We start from the raw sequence: 6,513 nt of genomic DNA on the forward strand, positions 1-6,513 counted from the left end.
AAAAAAAAGCGATGTATGATAGGGTATTATGGTTATCACAAGAGTCCACAATTAAGGTTGCACAGTGGAATGTACTTGGGGTGGTGGGAAGGGTGCGGGGGGATTGTGTACCAGGGAGGGAGTCTTTCTTTTACTTTTGAAAGAGAGGAGTGAACTGGGAGGCGGGGAAGAGGGCTGGGCGGGGAGATAGGTGCAGCAATGAATGAATGGAAATCCAAAGTCTCTGTAAATGTTCATTAAAATTATTAAAAAATAAAATAAAAACGTAAAACAGTATTAATTTTAATGAAAGTTTACAGAGAGTTTGGATTTCCATTCACTCATTGTTGCACTTTTCTCCGTACCCACCCCCTCCTCCCAATTCACTCTTCTCTTTGAATAGTAAAAGAAAAATTCTTTCACTGTTATATAATCCCTCCTCCCCCCATGTTCACTGCACTGTGAAGCCTTTGTTCTGGACACCTTTCATGACAATAATACCTAATTATATATCCCTTTTAAATGGTTCACTCCTTCATCTGTTTAAATGCAGCATACATTATTTATCCCATCTTTCTCAGTCTTCCCTCAACCACATGTCAGTCCTGTTTTACAACAGCATCCCTATGCAGTATTTGTCCTTTTGTGACTGATATATTTCACTCAGCAGAATGTCCTCCATGATTACCCATTTTGTGACTTCCTTGTTTTGCAATGCTGCAATGCTGCATAGTATTCCATTGTGTGAATAAACCAGAGCTTCTCTAGCTATTCCTTTGTTGATGGGCACTTGGGTTGTTTACAGTTCTTTGCTATTGTGAACAAGGCCACAATAAACATGGATGTGCATATATATGCTTGGATGGCATTTATAGTTTCTTTAGGGTATATTCCCAGTAGTGGAATTGCTGGGTCAAATGGTTTTTCTATCTGCAACTTTTTGAGAAAGTGCCATACACCCTTCCATAGTGGTTACACCATTTTACACTCCCACCAATGGATAAGAATTTTATGTTTACTGTTCTATAAAATTGTACTAGTATTACTGGGGTAAGATTATATCTCATAGTTGTTTTGATTTGCATCTCTCCTTGAGATAGGGATTTTGAATATTTTTTCATGTGCTTGTCGGCCATTTGAATGTCTTCTTTGGTGAAGTGTCTATTCATACCCTGCACCCATTTTTCAATTGGATTATTTACCTTTACCTTGTGGTGTTTGAGTATTTTATAAATTCTAGGTATAAGTCCCTTGTCTGACATGTCATTACCGAATGCTTTTTCCCTATCTGTGGCTTCCCTTTTCATCCTGTTAAAGAAGTTTTTAGATGTGCATAGGGATTTGATTCTCATCTATTTTATCCTCTCCTAGTTGTAGATTTTCCAGAATGCTTGGAAGACTGTTTATGTTGTGTATTAGGACTTCTAGAGTTCTTCTGAGCTTTTCTTTAATGAAGTTTATAGTCCTGGTTTTAGTCCTAGGTCCATAATGCACTTTGAAGTTTTTTTTGTGTGTGTATAGAGTGAGGTATGGATCTTGCTTGAGTTTTCAGCAGATGGTTTTCCAATTTTGTCAGCACTATTTCTTAATAAGGCTGTCATTTCCCCACTTAACTGATTTTATCTCCTCATCGAAAATCAGTTTACCATAGGTACATGGGCTGATTTTTGGATTCTCAAGTCTATTCCATTGATCTATATGTCTGTCATTTTACCAATACCACTCTGTCTTGACCACCACAGCAGTGTAGTAGGATGTGAAATCAGGGAGTGAGATGCCTCCTACCTTGTTTCTCTTTTTAAGGAGTCCTTTGCTTATTTGGGGCCTCTTTACATTCCAAATGAATTTGGAGATTGCCTTTGCCATCGAGTTGAAGAAGCACATATCTCTTACAGGGCCAGAGGAAGTGAGAATGGCACAGCCCTTCACCGCGCCAGAGTAGAAAGCAGATAATGAACCTACAGACCAGTGCAATGGTGCCTCCAGAGTCACATCAACAGCAAGAAGTTAATTTTATTTTTTCCTGACTTACAGACTCAAGATTGTGATATCAACAACGGGGTTTATTAAGGAAGGAAGTTGATAACTGGGGGAGGCAAAGAATATCTCACAGTACAAGTCCAGGTTTTAGCCCAAGTTCAAAAGCACAATTTCTCAATTAGTGCAGACTTTGGTCAGTTCAGATGTCAAATTTGAATCATCCATCAAGGTTTGCCTCCAAGCAAACAAGTATCTAGTAAGCTATAAGTCTGCTTCTCTTTCAAGGATTAGCAAACACCTTTAAAAAAGATGTTCATCTCACATACGTTGGACATGTTCCTAGGTGTAGCTTTTCCTCGGAAAGAGACATCATGCTTAGAAAGGTCAAGGGTTGGGAATAGACAGGAAGATCTTCAACAAGATAGGTTGACACAGTGAATGCAGCAATGGGCTCAGATATATTGAGATGACAAGGAAGGTGCAGGATAGGACAGGGTTTTGATCTGTTGTTGGTAGGGTCACTATTACTTGTATTCAACTCAGTGACATCTAACAACAGCATGCCTTTCCCTAAAGGAGACTTGATGGCATGGTCTTTAGGGAATTGCACTGCTAACCCAAAGGTCATTATTCTCTGGAAATCTGAACTCACCAACAGCTCCAAGGTAGAGAAATATACAATATTTCCAGTGTGATTTGCAGCCTCAGAAACTCAATGGAGGATCAATTGTAAGTTGGTGCCTACTTTTCAGTAATCAGTGTGAGTTATTCTAGTCCTGATGCTGTATTTTTCTTCAAAGTACAATTAAAGGATACAACCCTGATTCACACCTTTCCTGATTTTAAATCATGTTGTATTCCCTTGTTCTGTTTGAATGATTACTTCTCAGTCCATGTTGAGGTTTTGTATGAACATAAGGTAAGTGTTCCAGAATTGTCTTTCTTCAAAATTTAATCCATAATTTGCTATGATATGCATAGTTAAATACCTTTATATCAATACAACACTGGTAAACGTGGTGAAGATCTTTCTGAAGACTCTTCTCTCAGCTAAAATCCATCTGGCATCAGCAATGATTTCTCTTATTCTTTTCCTCTTTGGAATCTTATTTAAATTACTGCCAGTTCCCTCGCTATGTACTGCTACAGCCTTTTTTTCCCCTACAGCCTTTTAAAATTATCTCCAGAAAAATTGTATTTGCATGTGATATTAATTATATAATTTGACTATTTGCATATATAATTTTATCACATTTGTATGAAATAGGCATGAATATGAACCTTTTCCATTTAGTTAGGCAGGTAATCATCTTCTAAATTTGTCCAATGTTGAAACATGTCCTCTTTTGTCAATTTCTGGATATCTTCAGTAAAATTTGAACTTATTACTTTGATACTATTGATTTTTGATCATATGTAGCTTCCTGAAATGATTTAACATTGACCAGTCTTTTCTTATACAGTCACTCTGTCTCTCCTAAATTTTCTTTTAATTATTTTTGTAACACTCGGTATTTTTCACATTTCTATGTTTAAATAAAGACAGTCAGTATTGTAATAGAAATTTTTACTCTTTTTCTTCAACTCTTTCTTCTTGAGTGATATCTACTGTGTTTATAACTTTTGGTTTTCTAACGCTAGGTTTTTGTCACACTTCATGATTATACCTTTCCTTATAAGCTGGCCTTTGAAATAATTTGCTAATGTTTTCAATATCATATGCTCACTTACAGTTTATGTTTAAAGTTAAAATTTACAAATATCATATAACAAAAAGCAACAATGATTAAAACTAAAAAAAAAACCAATATAAAAAGATATGCTTGAGTTCTGTCAATCTGAGTTGGGACAGAATAATCAGAATTGAATATCTTTAGAAGTCCAGTATTACTGAGTATTAAAAAAATGTACCTGCCCCTTTCTCTGCGGAATCACCATGGCGGCTGGGACCCTGTACACATACCCCGAAAACTCGAGGGCCTTTAAGGCCCTCATCGCCGCTCAGTACAGCGGGGCTCAAGTCCGCGTGCTCTCCGCACCACCCCACTTCCATTTCGGCCAAACTGCACCCCTGAATTTCTCCGCGAGTTTCCAGCCGGCAAGGTTCCAGGTTTTGAGGGTGACGATGGATTCTGTGTGTTTGAGAGCAATGCCATTGCCTATTACTTGAGCCATGATGAACTGCGGGGAAGTACCCCAGAGGCAGCAGCCCAGGTGGTGCAGTGGGTGAGCTTTGCTGACAGCGACATCGTTCCCCCAGCCAGCACTTGGGTGTTTCCCACCTTGGGCATCATGCACCACAACAAGCAGGCTACAGAGAATGCTAAGGAGGAGGTGAGGCGAATTCTGGGCCTCCTGGACCTTCACTTGAAGACAAGGACTTTCCTGGTGGGTGAACGTGTCACCTTGGCTGACATTACGGTTATCTGTACCCTGTTGTGGCTCTACAAACAGGTGCTAGAGCCATCTTTCCGCCAGGCTTTCCCTAACACCAACCGCTGGTTCCTCACCTGCATGAACCAGCCTCAGTTCCGGGCAGTCCTAGGGGAGGTGAAGCTCTGTGAGAAGATGGCCCAGTTCGATGCTAAAGAGTTTGCAGAAAGCCAGCCTAAAAAAGATGTCCCACGGAAAGAGAAGGGACCCCGGGAGGAGAAGCAGAAGGCCCAGGCTGAGCGGAAGGAAGATAAAAAGGCTGCTGCTGCTGCTGCTGCTGCTGCTCCCGAGGAGGAGATGGACGAATGTGAGCAGGCACTCGCTGCCGAGCCAAAGGCCAAGGACCCCTTTGCTCACCTGCCCAAAGTACCTTCGTGTTGGACGAGTTTAAGCGCAAGTACTCCAATGAGGACACGCTGACTGTGGCCCTGCCCCATTTTGAGGAGCATTTTGATAAGGACGGCTGGTCCTTATGGTATGCCGAGTATCGCTTCCCTGAGGAGCTCACCCAGACCTTCATGAGCTGCAACCTCATCACTGGAATGTTCCAGCGATTGGATAAGCTGCGGAAGAACGCCTTTGCCAGAGTCATCCTCTTTGGAACCAACAATAGCAGCTCCATTTCTGGAGTGTGGGTCTTCAAAGGTCAAGAGCTTGCCTTCCTGCTGAGTCCAGATTGGCAGATGGACTACGAGTCCTACACGTGGTGGAAACTGGATCTTAGCAGTGAGGAGACCCAGACGCTGGTTCGAGAGTACTTCTCCTGGGAGGGGGCCTTTCAGCACGTGGGCAAGGCCATCAAAGAGGGCAAGATCTTCAAGTGAGCCAACGGCTTGTCACCTCGTTGCCTGCACCTGCCCTTCGGGGAGAATAGGGGTCATTAAAGGAAACTGAACATTGAAAAAAAAAAATGTATCTTATTTTGTTCTTTGATGATCTTCAGTTTCATAAATTATATCTTTATCTATAAAAGTTTCACAATAAGAAAATATTTATTAAAGATATTTCCACCAAATGTAAGGATACTCTCTTAAAATCAATCAGAAAACTATTGATTAAGAAATATCAGAAATGTTGAAATTACTTAGAAGAAAATAACTCAAACTCAATGCCATCATATTAGAACAGACTCATAATTGGCCCTCCGTTGGGTTTCTGATGATGTATTGTAAAGGAGACTGCCTATCCTTCCCCTTTGAAACCATTAATGAATTTTAACCATCAATCAGAGAGGTGCCACCTTTGGATTAGCAGCACAAATCTCTGTGAACCACACAACCAGAGTTCCCTTAAAGGAAAATAATAAGGTACAAATAAGATTGTTGTTGTTATTAGGTGCCGTCGAGTCTAGCATGACTTATAGTGACATTGTGAACAGAAGATCTGAAACCAGTCCTATCCTGCACCACCCTCACACTTCCTGGCACAAAGAGCCCATTGCAGCAGTCACTGAGTTGAGGGTCTTCCTCTCCCTCACCGACCATCCACCCTTCCCAACATCATGTCCCTTCTCTTAGCAACATGTCCAAAATATGTGTGGCAAAGCCTTATCTTTCTTGCTTCCAAAGAACACTCTGCCTGCACCATCTCTAAGACATATATGTTCTTTCTCTTGCTGGAAACTGAAGTGAAATCTGAACATTAACAACTAAAATATTTTATTTTTGTATACTCAATGAATATGTAGTTTTCAAACAATTATTTGTATATATGCCCTCTTTTAGAGAACTCTGGTGGCTGAGTTGCAAGAAGCTGAGCTGCGATCCTGAAGGCATATGGTTCGAGGCCACGAGCTGCTCTGATGGGCAACATCCTCCCGTGCAGTTAACTGCCTTTGAAAACCTCCAGAAGTGTCAGCTACGGGTCGGTTATGACTTTATGGTACACAACAACAACAACCCTCTTTTAGTTAAGTTGTAGTTGTTTACTGTAAAGTTGGAACTCATAGCTGACCCTCCAATGAATTTTTCAGAGTCAATAAATTGCAAGGGAGGAAATTGTCCATCTTTCACCTTTGGAACACCTGTTGGATTTGAACCAAGTGCCTATTGTAGATAATTCTCTTTTCATCCCTTTTAAGGGGACCAGAATGAGACACAAGTATTTCCAGTTGCTTTACAC

At 40.7% G+C, this 6,513-nt stretch overlaps 1 pseudogene; it reads left to right on the top strand.

The window, feature by feature from the left end:
* The first annotated feature begins 3,895 nt into the window (after positions 1-3,895).
* Positions 3,896-5,216, top strand: LOC102852570 (annotated as a pseudogene).
* Positions 5,217-6,513: the final 1,297 nt, after the last annotated feature.

This window comes from Elephantulus edwardii, unplaced genomic scaffold (assembly GCF_000299155.1).
Source record: "Elephantulus edwardii isolate Elephantulus edwardi_28Jun2011 unplaced genomic scaffold, EleEdw1.0 scaffold00023, whole genome shotgun sequence".
In the NCBI taxonomy this organism is placed as follows: Eukaryota; Metazoa; Chordata; class Mammalia; order Macroscelidea; family Macroscelididae; genus Elephantulus; species Elephantulus edwardii.